Source organism: Callorhinchus milii, unplaced genomic scaffold, assembly GCF_018977255.1.
Source record: "Callorhinchus milii isolate IMCB2004 unplaced genomic scaffold, IMCB_Cmil_1.0 Scaffold17, whole genome shotgun sequence".
Lineage (NCBI taxonomy): Eukaryota > Metazoa > Chordata > Chondrichthyes > Chimaeriformes > Callorhinchidae > Callorhinchus > Callorhinchus milii.
The window spans coordinates 8,901,124-8,922,616 of NW_024704758.1; positions in this window are offsets into that span (position 1 = coordinate 8,901,124).

The window sequence follows — 21,493 nt, forward strand, 5'->3', positions numbered from 1 at the left end:
TTTAATTATTGTTTTTGTTTTTTGGAGGGATTATTATTAGGCGTGTGGAGTAAGGAAACTTGCCCAAGGTTTCGCCCTCTGCCTGGAATTGAACTCAGGTCTCTCACTTGCAAAGCGAGTGCTCTAACCACTGAGCTACAGGACTCCACGTTTGCTATATATGAAAGACCATGTTGGCTGGAGAGACAGGAATTTTGAAGGCTATAAAAAAAAACTGCTGTATTTTAAGCAAGTGTACAATTATATTTAAACTCAATCCTGGCAGAACAACAAACATAAAAATGCCTTTATTCACCTATGAGGGAAAAATAGAAAGGCAACAAAATGCCCAATGGAGCACTAAACAATGGCTGAATCTCGCAGTCAAATCTATCAGCAAACTGCATAGAATTTGAGTCTTAATTATAGAGTAATAACTATAATCATTGGTATGAGAAAAATTCTGATACATCACTCAATATCCAGTAACTTTAAATAATGAATGAAATTATACATTGGCAATATGTAAACTAAGTCCCAAATATATCCTTTTAAAGAAGGATTTTTTCCGAGCCAACAATCCCCCAGATAATATTCATTATGCAATTCATGGCTGTTTAGCACAAATTGGCTGTCACTCTATGTTACAGAAACCCTGAGAAGCACTTTGCAATACTTTCGACATTAAATGTGCTCCATCAAATGCAAAGATTAGTATTATTTTAAGGCCAATTGACAAACGATTCCGATTCATGGGGCCTTTAGGAACCCATTTTGCAACGTTGAATTGCCATGTAACACATTGTGCAGCACTGCATTGCAATGCAACAGGGCCCCCAGTATAGTAAAGATGTGGTCCCACAGAAATTCACTGTCTGTGAATAGGGTCCGTGACCATTGCTGAATAGCTTTGCCAAGCAGCTGTCGTGGTGATCTGCTTCCCGAAATTGATCTCTGCCCAACTGAAACTGCAGCTGGAGCAGGAGGTGACTGATGTTTGTGTGTGTGTGCGTGTGTGTGTGTGGGTGTGGGGGTGTGTGTGTGGGTGTGGGTGTGGGTGGGGAGGGAGAGGATGGCTTGCCAGCAGCAGGGATCCAGGTTTGAGGAACGGGCTGTTGAGGGGAAATGGGGTGTTGAAAGACAGACCCAGTGGTGATTTTGGAGCCTTGGAGGATAACAAGATTATTAGGAAATTAGTATCAATCGATTTCATTTTGTCAGTTTCAAACATATAAATGGGGTGGTTTTACACAGGAGCAAGAGTAGGCCATTCAGCCCCTCAAGCCTATTCCACCATTTCATTAGATCATGGCTGTTCTGTACCTCAACTCCACTAATACCTGCCTTTGGTCCATATCCCATGGAACCCTCAGCTAAAATAATCTGTGGACCTCAGTCTTGAAAATTTGAAATGGATGCAATTTTACCTGAAGAATCTTGGAATCTGAATCTGATGTTACCTGGCTCAGCTGGCTACTGAAGTGATGAGAGTATTGTAATAAATAAACTATGAACTGGTGGTGATGGTGGCGGAATATCTTTTGTACTGTTACACAAAGAGGTTCTATTGTGGATACAGTGCTTGACTTAGACTGTGCACATGAATAAATGCTCTGTGCCAGATGGTTGTCGGAGTCTCTGTGGAACTGCTGTATTGCTATGAATAGTACGACTTCCTGCCAATGTTTGCAGAAGTACAACACTGCAGAAAAACAGCTTTCAGTATTTCGACATCTTCTGAACAAAACTGCTGAGAACTTCACTGACATTTCAATTGGGATTTCCTGTTTGTTATAAATGCACAATACAAACATTGCTACACCAAGCACACAGAACATGACCCCCCCGCCCCTCCTCCCCACTGAACCTACGGATCTATCCTTGCTGAAGTCTAAAATTCTTGCATTTGATGTAGTCCCTAATGTGAAAGGCGCTATGTAAACTGTTGCTGTAGTAGGGTCCCCAAACCTTTGCTTTTGCCAACCTGATTCTGTTGCTTTCTGGAATTAGATAAGCACAGGGTGTCCATCTGGGGAGAGACTACACACTCTATCTCAGTCAAAGGAAAATTCTCACATGTGCATGGCATCCATATGTTGAACTTGGCCTGGTTTGGATACTCTTAATCATCGCGATACTTTTCTTTGTGCCAGGTACCCAACTGACAAAAAAAAACTTGCAACAGAGAGTAAGTATGATATCCCTCTTGCATATTTTCTATGCATTTGTCCTTTGGATGAGATGTTAAACCAAGGTCCCGTCTGCCTGTTTAGATGGACGTTAAAGATCCCAAGGCACTACTAAAAAGACAAGAGAGTTTCTCCCGATGTCCTGGCCAACAAATGACCAAATAGAATTGGTCACTCACTCCATGGCTGTTTGTGGGAGTGGCTGCCGTGTTTGCTCACAAAATACGCAGCCAATCTACTTTACAGAATATTCTGTTGAGGCACTATATCAAATGCAAGGATTAGTATGTTTTGGGCTTGCAATAGAGACGTATGACAAAAGCAGAATTACTGTACGGTTATTATCCATTTCAGACTCCCGCCTCGCTCTCCAGGAGGAAGCCTGCACAGGGTGTTCTGCCTTTCTCTCTGCACGGTGGGAAGACGTTAGAGCTGAAGTCATCGCAGCTGCTGGAGTTTCACTTCACTTCAATTCTGCCACCTGAAATAGCTCAGGCAATAACAAGAAGAACAAATTACACTTATATAGCTCTCTTCACGTCGGAAAGATGTCCCAGGCACTGGACAGTCGGGGGGTTTTGGACCCGAGCTGGGCGTTGGGGTCAGGAGGGGTGGAGGGCATGGTTAGTGATTATTAGTGTGTTGCTCCTGTGCATGATCCTCTATCTACCTGAGCTGCAATGGGGGAACTGTTCTGCGAAGTTCATTTCTACTTTTATCATTGGTCTAAACATGAACATTTATCACTTTACATTTTTCATTTTGCTTCTTTGCAAATGTCACTCTGCAAGCGAGAGACCTGGGTTTGATTCCCGGCAGGGTGAAACCTTGGGCAAGTTTCCTTACTCCACACGCCTGATAATAATCCCTTAAAAAAAAAAATTGGTCATTTCAATCCACAACTGTTTGTGGGACACTGCTACGCGCTGCCGTATTTCACCCACAAATATACAAATCAATTCACTTTACAGTCTATTCTGTGAAGCGCTTTAAGACGTCTAGAAGATGTGAAAAGCGCTATATCAAATGCACGGATTATTATTTATTATTATTAAATGTGGAATTCATCCCTCTGCAGCCTGACCTGTCCTGTCCTATCTGTGTGCACGTTATCCCCCCTTTTTTTCTCCTCCGTTTATCTGAGATGTCAATCAGTTTAATGGGCAGAAACCACACTGAAAAAAAACAGCCCAACTGTTTGGGAATCTATCTGTTTTGGAAAGTGTGGAATGTTCTGGCTGGTTTCACTGGAACTGTTTTTTGGGCCTTAACTTCCTTTGTGTTCAGTTACTGTGACATGGTGGGTTCTGATAGATTGACCAAAAACAGCTGTCTTCCTGTAATAGGTTAGATCTGTCACTGAAGGATATGAACCACAAGCCTTGGTATACGATGCATTAACCAGCTCGGGCTGTCAGTACGAGGATACAATCAAATATGATTTCCATTGCTGTCACACTTAAGCAGCAGTATCCTTTTAGTGCACCAGTCCTCAAAATAGTCTGAAACCGCTAATATCCTACCATCCTAACAAATTTTACCATCCTCTTCCATTGCCCTGTCACCAAAGTTCGTTTTTATTTCGTTCTGGCCAACAGTCTCCCCAGATGGAATTGGTCATTCACTCCGAGGCTGTTTATATGGGACATCGCTGTGTGCAAACTGACTGTCTCATTTCACCCACAAAGAACATAATCAAGCCAAACCACTTTGCAGTGTATCCTGTAAAGCACTTTGAAACGTCTCGACGATGGGATAAGGTGCTTTAAAAAATGTGAGGATGATTATTAGCAGTAGTAGTAGTAGTATTATTTTGATTGGCAATGAAACTCAGTGACCGTGACATTCTTGGGGAGGGGAAAACTTTATCTGCACCATGGGTTATACAGTAATTTGAAATCCATTTATTTGTGATCTCCCATTGCCATCATTGAAAGGCGAGCACTCTTTAAAACTAATAATTACGGCAAACACTAAAGCTCCTTTTTTTTTGACCTCGGGATCTATAACCTCATTTGCGTGTTGATCGATTCATGTCCGTTTCTTTCCAAAACATGGGCAACATCATATAGTTAAGTGCTCAAAGCAGCCCAAAATTGAAGAAAATAAATCCTTCTTGAGTTATTGTGTTGGGAACAGATGGAAACTGGGATTACAATGGCTCCGACTCCTTTGGGGAATGTAATCATGCCAATATTTGCTACATTTCATTAAAAATTGGTATGACAAACCAAAACACACTCACAACTTGCTGCATACCAGTCCCATTGGGGATAATAACATTGCCTGGAATTTAATTTGAACAAGTTGGTGGGATTCTGCAATTCACAAGGCCGGTCCATTTCAGTTCACTGTTCAGTTTCAGTTCAGATTGTTTTTCTTTCTAAAACGCTGCCAAAGAAGATTGCCCTTAATTAAAATTGTTTTGCTGTAATAAGATTGGCTTACGGTATGTCGGGTATGCCTTGCTTTTACTCAGCCCCAGACAAAACAGGCTGGTAATCACACATATACCAATGTACTACACAAAGTCAGTTCCTCTATGACTTTTATTTTCCTTCTGTAGCCAAGCAGCTAATGACCTGTTATCTGCCTTTCCAGGCCATCATTCTGTTAAAGGAAATTAGTCCCTCTTATATGTGTTTTCGAAATTTTCTCCAGTCCTCTTCTGATGCTTCTGAGATTTTGGGGCTCTAGCACTCCTCCAAGTACTTTACCCAGCGACCAGTCTTTCTATGAACCTGTCAGAGGTTTGATGCCAGGCTATTTGAAGGAGCGGCACTGCCTGTCTTCACCCCAATTGCGTCCACACACTTTATTGCAGGATTTATTGGATGGTGATAAATAGTCGGTACAACAGCAGATAATTTTCTTCCATAATCTGTATTGCCACTTTTGGTAAAATTGGATAACTCAACACAGCCCGGAGGTTCAAACTGTGCCTTTTCTGCTCTTATCCTGATACTACAGTCAAACGTGTCTTCAACAACCACTTTGGGCCAAAAAATTCTTTATATAGGGGTGGCCTCAGAGTAAGGGCTGATTGAATCTGGCTATCCGGGCTGTTCCAAGGTGGTTGTTAACAGGGAGTGGTTGCTGAATGGAGGTGGTTTGCTTGATCAGGCTTGACTGTATGCATTTTTCTCTTTGTTTGCTAATGTGCTGGTATTTTTCTGAGTGCATAATTGTATTTATATTTCATATAAGAGGTAGTGCATTGAGTTAGCAGTCAGCAGATTAAAGGTACCGACTAGTTTCTGAAATGATCCTTTGGTTATATACTGACAACTCAAATGCTGTCGGTATATAATTTACAGCATATAAAAACTGAGACGATACATCTGCATTAATCCTGTTGTATTGCTAACCTTAAGAAGCAATCGTTTAAAAAAGTATCTGGAGATCTTTGAGCATGGTGCGTCTGGTTAGGTATCTTTTCTTCTAAATGTGAACATCCTGTGTTCAAGCCATTGAGTGATAATGGGGTAAGTGTGGAATTACGACGCACCCAACAGATGCTCATCTCTTTCTCTCACTTGTATCAGTGATCTCACAGACCGCACATTGGTATTTTGAACGTGTGAATGTGATGGTCTTTAAATCTCTAATTGATGTACACCTCTTTGGCGGCTGATGATATCTCATAAATTTGTTCATTGCATCAAATTTTAAGATTATCTTTCTGTCTCAGGGATCGTTCCAAAAGATGTGACAATATCCTTGTCTCTGTTTTGGTTTTGTGTGCGTTTTAGTTCCAGGCAGAATGGATTGTGCATAAACAACTCGAACTTTAATGAGGAAAATTACAAAATTGAGTATCTATTTCACCTTGGAGAAGGGGGATATAATTTTTAACCATCTTGGTTTTGTAATTGAATGTTCACTGAAACTAGGGCCCGCAGAATATTTTGCATTAATAGGCGCATTTAAATTCATAAAGTGGTCTGTGCTTGGTTTATGGCGCATTTAATTCTATCGAGCCATCTGGTACTCATTGTTGGAATGACAGGATCTGGGTATTTAAAATGATGAGCGACATGGTTAATGTATCTGTAAGCAGGTTATTAACTTGGACAGTGAAAACAGCACAAGAGGACACAAGTACAAAATAAATCTCGAGAGATTAGGATCCCCTAGTATCAGCACCACAGCATCCTATGGTTTTTCACTCACTTTTTCTTCTTAGGCTTTCTCTTTCCTTCTAAGCTAATGTAGCATTGATGAAGACGGGCATTTTTATGGGATATTTTTATGTCTAAGAGACAAACTCTCCCAGCCCTCATCCACAGGAGTGCAATGCTATTGGGAGGAGAAACGTTTGGTGAAATTGCTGGTGACCCGAAATCCCAAACTACATAAACCAAAGGAGTTACCTCGTTAATATGGTGAACAATATTAACTGCCTTTAATAGAAAGTTTCCACTTCATTGCAAACTGGCATGCAGTTCCTCTGTGGGAGGGGAGTGTATCATTCTGTGTTTTTTTGTCTGGGCATTTTTACAAGGTCAATGTGAGACCAGCCATGCCTGACAAATCTGTAAAGGGAATGGTAAATATTTTCTCAGCCACTCCTGGAATGCGTAATTGTATTACAGTGAGATAGCTTTATCAGTTAATTCAACTCTTTCTCGAAGACAAACAGTTTACTAATTAGTCGGTGGAGATAAAAAGTACTCCTATTGTTTTTTTCTGCCCAACAGGATTTTAATCTTGGTTTAACCACCGCAAAATGTTTGGATAAAAAAAAACTCAAAAACATTTTAAAGATCTGTATCTCATTAAAATCAAAGTTTAGAAAATATCTGTGAACACCGTAATTCTGCTCAATTTTCCTCGCCTACTTAGCAACAGTAAATGCATTCCAAACTAATTAATTGCAGGAATGCTTAATGCTGATAAAGGTCATGTTAAATGTAAGCTTTTTTTTATTTCGACAGCATTGTTTTGAAGCTCATCACACTGGCTTGATGCCAGTGCTGAGCTGATATAAAGGTTCAGACTTTTGCCATCTGTGGGAATTAATTTATCAACTGTTAGAAATTATCCATCGTAAGTTGATAGTGCCAAGGCTGGTACCTTTGGCAAACAGCAGAGAAAGGCTTCGCTAGCTGTGTCTATCACTGTCCACGTGGAAACAGACTGGATTTTTCTAATTCCTCATAGATGTTTTCCTGAATTAATTTTTTTGTTCAGTGTAAATTTCTGCTAAATAATGGTCAGTTTTACTTGTGCTTCGGTAAAGAACTGGGTTAAGACTGGACGAATGTATTTCGCATAGGATCATAGAGATATTTTCATCCCATCAAGTTTTGCAATCCCACCTGGTCCCTCCATATCATATAACACGCTTGCCTGCACACAATTCCTCTCTCTAATCAGGTTTAGTCAAAATACAGAGAAATAGGTCAGAAAATACATTTGAAAAGTTTCACACTATCACATTTACAATAGTTTAGCTGTCAGGAGAAAGAGTCTGCCAGTGAATGATGGATCCCTGTGAGTGCAGATTTCAGAGCAGTAATTGAATTGGGTTAAGATGACAATATTAACAATGGAATTGTATTCGACCAGTCAACTAAACTCAGATTATATTGTAGCTTTGAAATTGCTCCTGGTGTCTGATTTATGGTTCTGCTGTGTTCATTATGTAGGTTGTGTGTTTTGAGTTTTGACCCTGTGTTTGTGCGGGCAGTGATTATGTGCCTGATGTGTGCTAACATTCACACACGATTATTGGAAATGTTCAGCATGCCTGGAATGCGAGTGGCAGTAGCATTGCCCATGATTTGTCAGCAATTTACCATCCTGAAAATGTGAACATGATATCTTTCTCCACTTGTTGACACAGCAGAATTGTTCCTGCACAGCAAAAAGCAACTGCAGTTGGGTATAGAGTTATGTGCTTTAGCTCATTTGTGAAAGGTCGCTTTATCATACATACACACATTAAGACATACTTCATATCCTGTGTATTTGATATCAATGATATGTTGTCCACATTGCTTTCTTTGGCAGCAGCTCAAAAAACACTTGATGATGAGTGACACATTGATGAACCTTATAAATTGTATTTTTATGCCAGAAGTTGTACTGTATGGTAAGTGCACAACCCCATGACTGTATATTGTTAACACTGCCCCTGAGGTTTCACCGAATTTGTTTTGTTTTGAGATTCCCAATTTATAAATAACATAGGTCCATATATATATATATGTAGAAGTAGTCAAAAAGTGCTTATGATGTAAACGGTAAAGTATAGTTTGTACTTCTTCCCCCCTTTTCCCACTTGTTATCTGGGCTGTAGAGACATTTGGAGCCATGTCCTGGGTAGCTGCCTTTGATAAATAGCTTTAGCAGATTTAGTGGAAAGTTTTGAAAGTTCACACATGTCTCATGAGCCTGGGAGTAAAACTAACAGATGGTGATTACGTTTTAATAGGACAGTAGGTCTGTTTATTCCCTGTCGTCTTAAGTACATTGCAAGGGTTTTCTCATTCATCATCATAGTTTTATATCATATAGTGGGATAAATATACCCTTCTGAAGCTTAACCCAGTTATGTATGTGATTGGATCACTTAGTTTTAACTAAGTCCTCATTGAGGAACCCACTGCCTAGATTATCCTCCACGAGTTTCATGTCTTATGATGGCTCAGTGGACAAAGGGCAGCCTGGCGTGAGACAAGTGAGGAAGTCCCTATTCTTCGTTGAGATAAATTATTTTACTCAGCACACTCAACCTCGTCTGCCTTTCCAAGCAACAGAGAGAAGAAATCGGCCGAGATTCCTGATTGCTAACCAGTGAGTCTTCTCGGAAAGTGTTTCCATATGGAGTGCAGTCAGGTGAGGAAAGCATTGGGAGTGCTGAGCTCACTGCCTGCAGACCAAATGTTAAATTTACTGGAAGTCAATCATTTCTGTTTCCTCTCAACTTCTCCCTCCTCCTTTCCACACACTGAATGTTTGCATACAAGTGGTAAAACTCAAAATCCAAGCATGACTGTGTCTGGGATTTCCTTGCTTCCTTGTGTCGTCTCCCAGGTGTGGACTGCCTGAGATGGCAACTCGCCACACAGGGAACTTTCATGGTTTCACTGCATGGCACAGCTCATTGGGCACCATCAAACTCCTAACCTCCTAGCTTCATTGACTTGTAGTGTCCGCATAATATCAGTGAAATGGAAAAGTATGATGTCAGTTCATCACGAGCAAGTCTCGAAAGACTGTGCTTTTTTTGGGACTGAGACTGCCTTGAAAAAGGTGTCTGGTGAATATCACCACCCATTATGCAGTGCTGCAAGTTAACACCAGCTGCCTTGCTGTGAACTATTTATTTTCCTGAATCTTTTGTTATCCTGAAACTCTTTGCCAACATAAAATCCTAAGAATCGATAAGAGAATTTATTTTACTTTAATGCAGTAAATAAGCAGATGACATTCCCTGTTAATGTGCGGCAGACCACTGAAATGTTTATCAGCCTGACTTTAGCTGCTGTCCTGTGCTGGCTGCATGAGCCAATTGGATTAATATCCTTTTGATTACTCAGGATTTTCTTCCTGTGAGGACAGAGTCTGATGTGTTGTGTTTCGATAGCACAGATTCAGATGCAGCAATAGTGCTGTTAGAGCTTCCTGTTCTAATCTGAAAGCAATTACTGAGCTGCTATCTAGAAACTCTCTAGCAGGGTATAATGGAAGCTCTGGATAAATGAAAGTACATTTTCCAATCAGAACAACATCAGATAGAATTTTTAAAAAAATTGGGTTTTTTAGACACCCGGAGCTGCTAGATACCTACTCTCTCCCCCTCAAATGTTCAGTATTTTTTTCGCTAAGTAAATATAAAAAAATAATGCATTTTTTATTCTCTTTACATTTGGTCCATTGTACACGTGATCCTCAAACATTCACCCTCTCATCCTAAAACTCGGTTATAGTTCCTTGGCAATACTGTATGTAACCAGCTGGTTTTGATTTCATTTGAATCTTACATTTAATATTATGAGATAATAATGGAAATAAGAAGCCAGTTGAATCATCAAAGCCATTCACTTCAAAAGACTATGTGGAATTTGTATTGTTGTGGATTCTATCCAGCTTGAATCTCTTGGGTGGGGAAAATAAATTTGTTAAAATGTTTCCTTCTATCCAGAATTGAGCAAAACTGTAGGATATCAATCTAACCTTACAGTAAAGACAAACCGCAGGTGGATTCCCATTAGCTCAAAAAGACTTGAGCCGTAGCATACAATAAACTATCTGATTTTCTACCCTCAAACCTCAGAAACTTTCAGTGCATGGGTCAGACAGGAATTCCTTCAGCTCAATTGTAAAAGAATAACATTCTCAAATCCAATATAACTATTGCTATATCTGAAATAAACTGTTAAATTGCCTTGCTTGGGGCATGCTAATGTTGTACTCGTGTACTCCAGTTGAAGTTAAATATCTTCACTACATCCTATGTGGTGTTCCTTAGTCAATCTACTTTGTCCAGATCTCTTTCGTGCTGTAAGGAGGATCAATCTTCCTTACAGCATCTGGCTATACAAGTTGGTATCATTGCCAATTCCTTCCCCCCTTTCATTTTCTCCTCAAAGCACTGACTCATGCTAAGTATGAATTCATAGGCATCAGCAGCAGGGACCTTTGGTCCCTTCTGGTTTGAGCTTAAACAGTGAATGTTGGCAGTCTTATTTAACAGTGAGAACAGAAATGTGTGTGTGTGTGTGTCTGTACAGGGATATACAATAAACATTAGCACTACCAAATCCTTATCCATCATCCACAAGTGACTCTTTACAGCAAATATCACTGTAGTAGCGATCAGAAGTGAGAACTTTGACTGGTCCCAGCGAATTAGTTCAAGGTTGTAATTTAATTTGACAATTAAAACCCACTCTAGATTTGCTTGTAATTTATTAATCAAAGTCCTCAGCTAGATAAGAATCAAGTAAATCTCACCCACAGGTATTCATTAATTTCTTGCATTGTAATACTGTGCATTGTTGGCTTATTGTGGTCTCCCGGAGTATTTTGAAGACTCCAATTGCTTGTTCATTTTACGTTTAATTCCTCTTAAAGAAGCCATTGAAGATAATGCACACATTTTACTTTTCAACCCAGTGCTCGAACAAAGTAATACATGAGATCAAATAAGATCTTCCTTGGCGATAAATTGGGTTTTCTTAGATCATTCAATTCTGCCAAGCACCAAAGGCTGAACCGAGCCATTTAATTCAAATTCAGTTTGCAATATTATGCAATCAGTCTGAGTTTTATATCATTCACACATACATCCCCCCTACATACGTGCAGTGTGGAAACAGACACAGTGATGCCATCTCACCACACAGTCGCCCATAATACCCAGATATGCATCAAAGCCAAAATCTGGACTAGCTTGAGATATGTTTGTTCGCCTGATTATTTGAAATCCTAAACATTTCCAATAGAGTTCCACTGAGCAGTGAGTAAAGAATTGGCGAATTTCAATGGCTGTTTATTGTAGGGAATCGTTTCCAATTTAATTGTAAGATTAATCCAGATGGACTCCAAGCCTCTGATCATCACTGGCAAGTGAGTGATTCTGATATGGTGTTGGTTCATTCTACCGAGCCTTGGGTTTCTGAAAATCTACTCAATCTATCTTTAAAGCTGCTGCAAAATACACTTCTACATTTACAGTATGTTTCATCTGTAAATCATTCATTTAAATTAATGAGACCCCAAAGAACGTCAATAGAGTTTCTCAAACTTTAGATACTTTAGAACTTCTCATACTTTAGATATTGCTACAGAAACTATGGAGTATTACAAAGTTTTACAAAGTTAGATCACGTCTTGTGCAAAGCATTCTTGTAAATAGGTTAACAACAACTGGCATTTATATAACACCTCCCTCGCATGATAGCGTCCCAGAGCATTTCAAACCCTGACATTTGTTTTCAATCTGTGTTGCAGGATATCTTTACAATCCTGGATATCATTTGTAACAAACCTGTGATGTGACTTATTCACTGGAATAGCATATTATTATAGAAAATGTAGTAATTGGCTTCTACATGTGTATGTTAAGTGAGGTGTGGATGATACCAAACCAAAAACAATAATTAAATTGGTCATTTTCAATCTACGACTGTTTGTGGGACATTGCTGTGCGCAATTGGCTGCCGCGTTCGCCCACAAATATACAGTCAATTCACTTTACAGTGTGTTCTGTGAAGCGCTTTGGGACGTCCTCCTGACGTGAAAAGCGCTATATCAAATGCAAGGATTATTATTATTATTACCATTGCATGCCAGTCTGGTGCAGGGAGTATTATCGTATTTCTCCCTTTTTACTCCTTTTGTCAGTGGTATATATAAATTCCATGATGTTTTTAAACATTGCCTGAGGTCTTCCTCAGCTTCATGCTGAGCTTCAACAAAACTGGTTCAATTGCTATTTAATAGCTTCCTATTTCATATCAACATTCTTGTGTGATGGGGCATTAATTCTGGAATGTAAAACCCTGACATTTGTTTTCAATCCGTGTTGCGGGACATCTTAAAATCTAGGATATAATTTGCAGGTTTGTTTGAACGAGCAAGAGGACATCCACGAAAATAGCATACTTTTGGCCAGCTCTTTCATATAATCACGTTCGTTAACAGTTGTGTTCCTTGGATGCTTCAGTGGATTAATGCATTGCACGGTGTAATTCTGAATCAAATTCATTAGGACTATCTCTGGTTCCGACCCTGAACAATGTTACGCCAAATGATCTCAGAGCAGAGACAGGACAATCGGATGATGAACTGAAGGGTTGTTGGTACCTGAAAATTGGGCGATCACAATCTCTTTGTGAATTGGATTGTATTTTGAATAATCTCTTTTTCATTTTGAATATTTTAAATAAAACAATGAGCACTGTTTGTTGTTCACCTTGATCAGTAACTTCTCTTAGATATATAGTTTCTCCCAATGCCTTTAGCATTGAAGTTTTGAATACAAGTACATTTAAAAATGACAAATGGGGAGCAAACAAGGATATAAATCAGAATTCTTTGTAACTATTTTTTAAAAGGATAATGATAGCGAGATTTCCTGTTAAGATTGCCCTTGTATTGCAATGAACGATAGTTCTGTTTAATGTCTACATGATGGTAATATAGTGCTCTTCATTTCTGCTGCATGATTCAATCACTGAACAAGCCTGGTAACCTGAGGCATGAGCTGTTGAACTTGCTGCTGGATATAAATGGTGAGAGTTTGGGAAAACACTCGTATCGTATGAAATACAACAGCTAAAGGAAATGACTCAAGCATCAAAGACCAGTGGTCCTTTGGGAACACTCTTTTATCTGTATTACCCTTAGAAAAATCCAATATGTGTTCTCTAAGAGTACCAGACCACCATTCAGCATATCTCTGTGAACTGTTTATCTCATTTGACAAGCACAATCAAAACAGTTATTGTAGGATGCCTTAACCCACCATAAAATGTTATATTTGTTTAAATATTTGGGATTAAGATTTATGTCATCCTTCTGAAAAATGGAGTATTTCTCATAGTATTGTAGAACTAGCCGGTCCTGTAAAGATGGGTGAACTCCTGGGAATGAGATGTCTGATCAGCAATAGTGATCTAGATTGGAAACCTATATATCCAAGATGTGTTTTGCATCTAAATGGGTCGCATTTTATACCAATCCCAAGAAAATTGATGGCAGGTCTTTTGTTAGTGTTCCAAAATGGTCATTTTACAGATTATCACTTAAGGTCATAGATATTAGTGTTCATGAAAGTAACAATGCCTGGGTCGGCAATGATTTGAACGCTAAGTTCTTCAGGAGCATCTTATGATGACTTTGATAAATACATGGCCAAGTCTATTTTGCTTCCCAGTTCAGGGAGACTGCAAGCTGCAAATATGCTGCGAATGAACAGAAGGGGTCTTTTAATTAGTCCACCTCATCTGATGAACCAGTTTTCTCCCACTTACACTGAAAAATATGCTTTTGATTTATGTAGCTTAAATGTTTTGAGCAACTTGAACATTGATTGCAGCTTAGAAAACTGGGTAAAGTATTTCTAAGTGAGAGTAACAGGCATCTACCAGTATTCACATACAAAAATTGTTATTAATTAATAACTTTACTGAAAAACTCTCTAGGTTTCTACAAGTGTCTTGCATAAACCGGATAAATCCTGTTAAGACACAATCCAGCATTTACAGTTCAGTAGATTCAATAGGATTTGTGTTGGGAATTCATAAGTGTCCCATAGGAACTAGTATTAAAGCATTGTACAAGAGGATTTTTGGTAAGGTTTGCAAGTATTTGTGATCACACAAGTTCACAGAAAAATATGGTCTGTAATCTTATATAAAATAGAGTAATTGCATATTAGCAAATTCATTTGTTTGCGAACCAAAAAGTAAAAACCAACTCAGGTTTCGTAGTACTGTATATGTATATTAACAGCTGTTTTTGTATCTGCTTTCCTATGAAAAGGTAACGGTGTGACCTGTTATTTCAGTTTCTTGATTTATAAAAGAACTGGTTCAGCCCAATGTTGCTGTATAAAGTATCTTAATGGTGCTTCTATCTCCATTTCCTAAAAGTGCAACCATTCCGATTTACAGGTAAATTGCTGATATTGTGTTGATTTTCCTGCTGTTAGAAGTCTGGAATAAAATTCTACTGCAGTGGCCCTTGTCTCTGTCCCTGTAGGCAAACAGCTACCATGGAATTAAATTGATTGAATTGAAGTTTTCCTAGAAATAAAAACCTTGGTTTCCCTGTTGGCTAACATGTTAATGCACTCGCTTTGCAAGTGAGAGACCTGAGTTCAATTCCAGGCAGAGGGCGAAACCTTGGGCAAGTTTCCTTACTCCACACAGAGCCTAATAATAATCCCTCCAAAAACAATAATAAATTGGTCATTTTCAATCTATGACTGTTTGTGGGACATTGCTGTGCGCAATTGGCTGCCGCGTTCGCCCACAAATATACAGTCAATTCACTTTACAGTGTGTTCTGTGAAGCGCTTTGGGACGTCCTCCCGACGTGAAAAGCGCTATATCAAATGCAAGGATTATTATTATTATTATTGTCTACTGCAACAGCCTGAGCCATAAGGACTAGGTTTCATATCTGATCTGTGCGGATGTCACTAATCTTAGCAAGGAGAACAATAAGGTAGACTTAGATTCGAAGGTTGCTGGAAGGGGTAAATGGAGGAAATCAGCCAAGATTCCTGATCAACATCCACTCCTGATTTAAACCTCTGCTGGAAACTGTGTTAAAATGGCAAGACCCCTTTGATTGTGTTTGTGTGTGGGGTCAGGGGATGCAGGAAATTGGACATTTTTAAGTTTGTGTCGTAAATGGTTTCCTGATCATAACTTCCTAAAATGCTAAACAAATTTGTTGTTCCTAAAAATAACAGATTGCAAATTATTTTGCAGTTAATTTACAAATGCAGCATTTTTTACTCGTGGCGCATTTTTCCTGAGTTGCTGAAATATTATTAGTTAATACCAAACATTTAATACAATTCAGATAATTGCTTGCTATTTGGTCTGAATTCATACTTTTTTTTAACCCCAGATTAGGAAGATTGAGTAGAATATTCATCTTTATAATGCTTTTGTGCAATCTTAATTATCTGCCATAATAGATATAACGATTAAAAAATCTTCATCATAGATCTCTACAATAACTATAAAAAGATCTTCTTGGACAATAGGTAGCAACATGGAATTAAAATCACTTCATTGAGTAGAAGTTGCAAGTGAAGTTACAAGGTGCTTGGCACAAAAAATCATTGTGGAAAATTGGGAAGGTGGATGATTGAGGTTCCATCGTACCGCCAATATCTGAAGCATAAATAAAATGTGACCAGAAACTGTTACTCTTTAGCACTCTTGCCTCTGAGTGATAAGATTGCAGGTTCAAGCCGCATGTCCGAACTTTTGAGCTCATAGTCCCGGCTGATACTCCACTGCAGTGCTGGGGGAGCATGACATTGTTTCAGGCGCCGTCCATCAACATATTCAGTTGGGACAGTAAAAATCCGGTGACACTATTCATAAAGAGAAGGGAATTTCTCCCGCTGTCCTGGCCACCAGTCCCCCAGACAAAATTGGTCATTCACTTTATGGCTGCCCGTGGGGCGAACATTGCTGTGTGTAAAATTGGCTGCCAGGTTCACCTATGAAACACACGGTCATTACACTTTACAGTGTATCCCGTTAAGCACTTTGAGGGTTTTTTTGATGACATAAGGCACCACATCAAATGCAAGGATTATTACCATTATTTATTGTGAATGGTTCATTTACTGCTTCTCCCTCTGGTGGACTCAATGGGTATGTACATATGTTCACAATTACTGGTAATTATGCAAAGGCATTTGATCAAACATTCTTCAAAATACAAGATGAAGACCATTCTCCTCAGCATTTCCAATTGGCGATGTGTAAGATGTGTACGTATTTACGTCAATGAAGAAAAGTATTATTTAATACATTCATTGGTAAAATATTTCTTTATGTATTTTGGGGTTTTCAAAATGAGGTCATATTCATGTTTTTGATGAGGGAAGAAACATATTTGTACATATGTACCATGTACCACTTTTTGAATCAGTGTCAACCTCAAATACTCCACGGTTGAATGCAGTGTAAAGCATCATTTTCTGTAAAATGGTCAATCATTTCATGTCAATTGGCTGTTACTTCATCAAGGCATACAGGAATTGGACCCAGGCCACAGTGAACAGTGAAGCAGAAAGGGCAGTTGAACAATAAATCCTCTGAGGATTTCAGGATAACAGTAGTTTTTATTCCACAGCTGGATCTTGAGTCTTTAGCTAAGGCAAGTGTTCTGTTCTGAATCATTCATCTTGCAAAAATGTTCTCCATACGGATTTTTTTTGTATTATTACTTATGCAGTAAAATAAAGAGGTAAAGAAGTGCTAATGAATGATCTAGACTGAAATGTGAATGTGCAGATTTAATTTTGTTCATCCCAGTAACTTGCAAAATGAAGGAATATAGTTTCATTCAAAGCTACGATTGCTGTTGGGATGAAGCTATAAAGGTAAATTTTAATTGGGAGAGATTTTAACAAACTCACTCAAAAACAATTTATAAATGTTCATTTTGCATGCTCTCACCTCTCCCTAATGTACTGACTTTTCCCTTTACCCCTACTGTACAAATCATTTAGATCTACTCAGGAATGCACAACTTTCTGGCCTGATGGATTATTGTGATCTATTAAAGTTTCTCTTAATGTTCTTCTGTAACTGGCCATTAGGAGGTGTGCCTGATCAGCCCAAATTTACTTGTCCTCTTATTTTTCTTCCCCCATTGATCTGGTTACAATTTAAGACTCACCCTTTGCTAAAGCAAACACATAAGTGCATGTCATAGCATGCTAGAAGGCGGTACATTGGTACAGCTAGACCATATTCCACTGCCTAAATCATGATCAGTTTTTACAAAACATTTAACTGATTTTATAAATCGTTACATCTGATTATTTGCTGATTGAGTAGTAACAGCACCACCTGGAAGAGTGTGGCATTGAGTCACACAGTTGTACAAAATATCTGCTTTGGTTCCTGCTGAGTTATCTGTTCTCAGCAGTAGTGGTGGTGAGACGCTCACAATTGGCTTCAGTGCCTCTGGGCTACAGAAAGAGGGGGTGAAGAAACACAACTACCCCAATATTGGGTTTTGACTGCCATCCGGTGACCCTGCAGGAAAGTGCGGGTGCAGCTGGCAAGTGAGGACAAGATCAGGCTTGGTTGTATTTCTTTCCTCCCCCTCCCCACCTTCCCCCACCAGCAAATACTATCTTGACACTCAGGATCCAAGCTGAGCAACTGAAGAATTGCCACTTGGATGAGGTGCCAGAAGGTTGCTTGTCATTGTGCAATTTTACCCCAGCATGAATCATTTTCAGGAAAAGGGAGAAAATGTCCGGATAACATTGTCTAGAAAATGTCTAGCTAACATGTCTAACATTTAGAAAATGTCTAAAAATCTTACCATTGTAGCTACCCAAGATGGAAAGTCAATTAATGGTTTTGTCTTTCAGTTATGCAAAAAGTATTTCAAAACGGTGACAATTCTCTGCTCCCTTTCTACTGGACTGCTAGGGCAAAGGTTTGTTTTTTTTTTAAAAAAATGAACTGAACAGACTAATTATCCAAGAATGCAATACACTCCTCTGATTAAAAACTCACCACCTGTTTTACCATTAGTTAATGAAAAGGAGAAAAGTAACTTTTCGATGGGTCGACTGGTAAAGGCACGTGTGGAGCTGAGACAGAGACAAGGAAAGCCTCAAGTGTATCATCATTTATACTGTATTCTAAAAGCAGTATCTTACCCTGAACCTGTCTAATTCAGGTATCTCTGGCTCCGAATTCTAGAACATGTTAACACATCAACAATACCAGTATCATCAGTGGTACAAATGTTGTCAAAGTGATCAGCACATTTCTTTGCGCCCTGTTGTTGTATGCACATTTGCTGACATCAGAAATTGCTGGTGTGAACACTTTGGTAGGGATTGTGATCATGTTTTGCTCTGCTTTGCATTAGCATCTATTTACAATAGTCACTTTACTGAAAATGTGAATCGGGCCATTGCTTCCTTAATTGAAATAATAAAGGCAAGAATCGTCCAGTATCACAGCAACCAAGACATTTGCTTCAATGTGATTTTGGTTGCAGGTTTTAAGTCTTTTTAATCCCAGCAGAATCATATTCTAATAGCTGTGATATCCTGGGCCAACAGAAATGTGCGGAAATATTTGCCCCAAATTGCGGGGGAAATTTGAAAAATGTTATGGAAATTGCTGGGGGATTCGACAATTGTTTTGGAAAATTGCAGGGTGTTTGGTTGGTGCTGTTGAGGTAGCATTTTACTGCCAATCTACACCTTTTCACTTTATTGATAAAAACTAAACATGAGGAAATAACGCACATTGGATTGTTGCGAAACATATTTATTAATTTATTCTTCAATAGAAACTGGGTGGCCCAGTGCACCAGCACAGGCCTGTAAGGTCTGGAGATCCACCAAAAAAAACAGACACTCAGTACCAGTGTCCTGTCTGTGGGGCTACAGGAGCTCAACACCTCCTGCCTCTCACAGACACAGAGAGACACACAGACAGACACATAGACCCAGCGAGAGACACACATACACAGAGAGACACACACACAGACACAAAGACCCAGAGACACTCACAGACACATTCTCTGAGAGAGACACGCAAATTCATGGACAAAGAGACATACATACACATTCACACACACACACATATATATATATCAATATATTATATATATATGAGACATATACATATATGAGATAAACACATAGAGAGAGAGGCACAGAGACACTCACAAACAGACACACACACACATATCCCCCCCTTCTCCCTTAAGGTTTGTGGGTCCTTTTTGTCTTTTTGTTGTGAAATCAACCATGAGGTTGCAGGCTTCCCACCCTGTGCTTTGTGGCCCACCTCCCAACCATCAGTGCGTTAGTGTGTGTGTGCGTTAGTTAGTGTGTGTGTGTGTGTTAGTGTGTGTGTGCATTAGTTAGTGTGTGTGCGTTAGTTAGTGTGTGTGTGCGTTAGTTAGTGTGTGTGCGTTAGTGTGTGTGTGTTAGTGTGTGTGCGTTAGTGTGTGTGTGTGCGTTAGTTAGTGTGTGTGTTAGTGTGTGTGTGTGCGTTAGTTAGTGTGTGTGTGCGTTAGTTAGTGTGTGTGCGTTAGTGTGTGTGTGTTAGTTAGTGTGTGTGCGTTAGTGTGTGTGTGTGTGTTAATTAGTGTGTGTGTGTGCGTTAGTTAGTGTGTGTGCGTTAGTGTGTGTGTGTGCGTTAGTTAGTGTGTGCGTTAGTTAGTGTGTGTGTTAGTTAGTATGTGTGTGCGTTAGTTAGTGTGTGTGCGTTAGTGTGTGTGTGTTAGTGTGTTAGTGTGTGTGTGTGCGTTAGTGTGTGTGCGTTAATTAGTGTGTGTGTGTGCGTTAGTTAGTGTGTGTGTTAGTGTGCGCGTTAGTTAGTGTGTGTGTGCGTTAGTGTGTGTGTGCGTTAGTGTGTGTGTGCGTTAGTGTGTTAGTTAGTGTGTGTGTGTGTGTCTCCTCCCTTTCCTCTTTCAAGGCCGGTCTCAAGACCTTTCTCCGGACTGTGCCTTCAGCTCTCCTCTCGACCCTCTACCCCCCTCTTCGCCCCCTCCCCCCCCCCAGTGCTCGGGTCCCGAACCCAACTGTCCAGCGCCTCGGGACGTCCTCCCGACGTGAAAGGCGCTCTATAAATGCAATCTTGTTGTTGTTGTTGTGTGTGTTAAAGTGTCTGCAACCGCTGGAGCGCCCGCGAGGTGGCGTCTCGCGCGTGCGCGATAAAACGCGAGAGGCCGGAGCGCTCTTTACCGTTGAGTTTTAAACATTAGTAAAGTTGATATCTTTTTAATATAAATATCTATGTGTGTGTATATATATATATATATATATTATTTTGCGATGCAATGAAATACTTGAGGGGGTGAGGGGTGGGGAAGGGGGGGAAGCAGGTCGAGGTCCAGGCCTCGCTCGATCTCGGGCGACCTGTGCGCGAGAGCGCCCCCCGGCGGCCGCGACCGAACCTCCCGACTCTTGACGCACTTACTTTCTCGGCCTCAGAAACACGAGAGCGGGAAAACCGTCTCCCGGTGACGTGAAGCTCGTTTCGAATCCGCACGAACGGCAACGTTACTTTAATCTGCGGGGCGGGGGAGGGGAAGGACGAGGGGAGACGGGAAGGGCGGGGGGGAGAGAGCAGAGTGTGTGGGGGGGGGGTGACGAGACCGGCGTTGGTTGCCCCTGGCACCGCCCTGGCTGGGAGCGAGACGACAGGAAGCGGCGTCCACGGCACGCGCCTGAAAGACCTCGCCGCAAAGCAAAAAAAAACACCCCCCGCCACCCCCCCCCCACACGCCCCCTTTACGGATCGATCTGGACGACTAAATTATACGGAAGAGCCAATTTTTTTAAAAAACAATATATATATATTTTCCTCCCTCCCCTGAATTTTTTTTTTCGGGCCACCCCCACCACCATCACCATCACCTCCTCTCTCATACCCCCCCCCCCACCCACCCACCCCCGCGGTCGGGTGAGTTGGGCGAGTGGTTGTTCGTGAGGATCGGGCGCAGGTGCCCGTCGCGGGGTCCATCCGGGGGGGGGCGCCCGTTGCTCGCGCGCGCTCGCCCCTCAGTCTCTCAGTGGGTTGTGGCGGAGAGCAGCCGCGCGCGACCCGCTTCTCCCTGCGTCTGTCTCT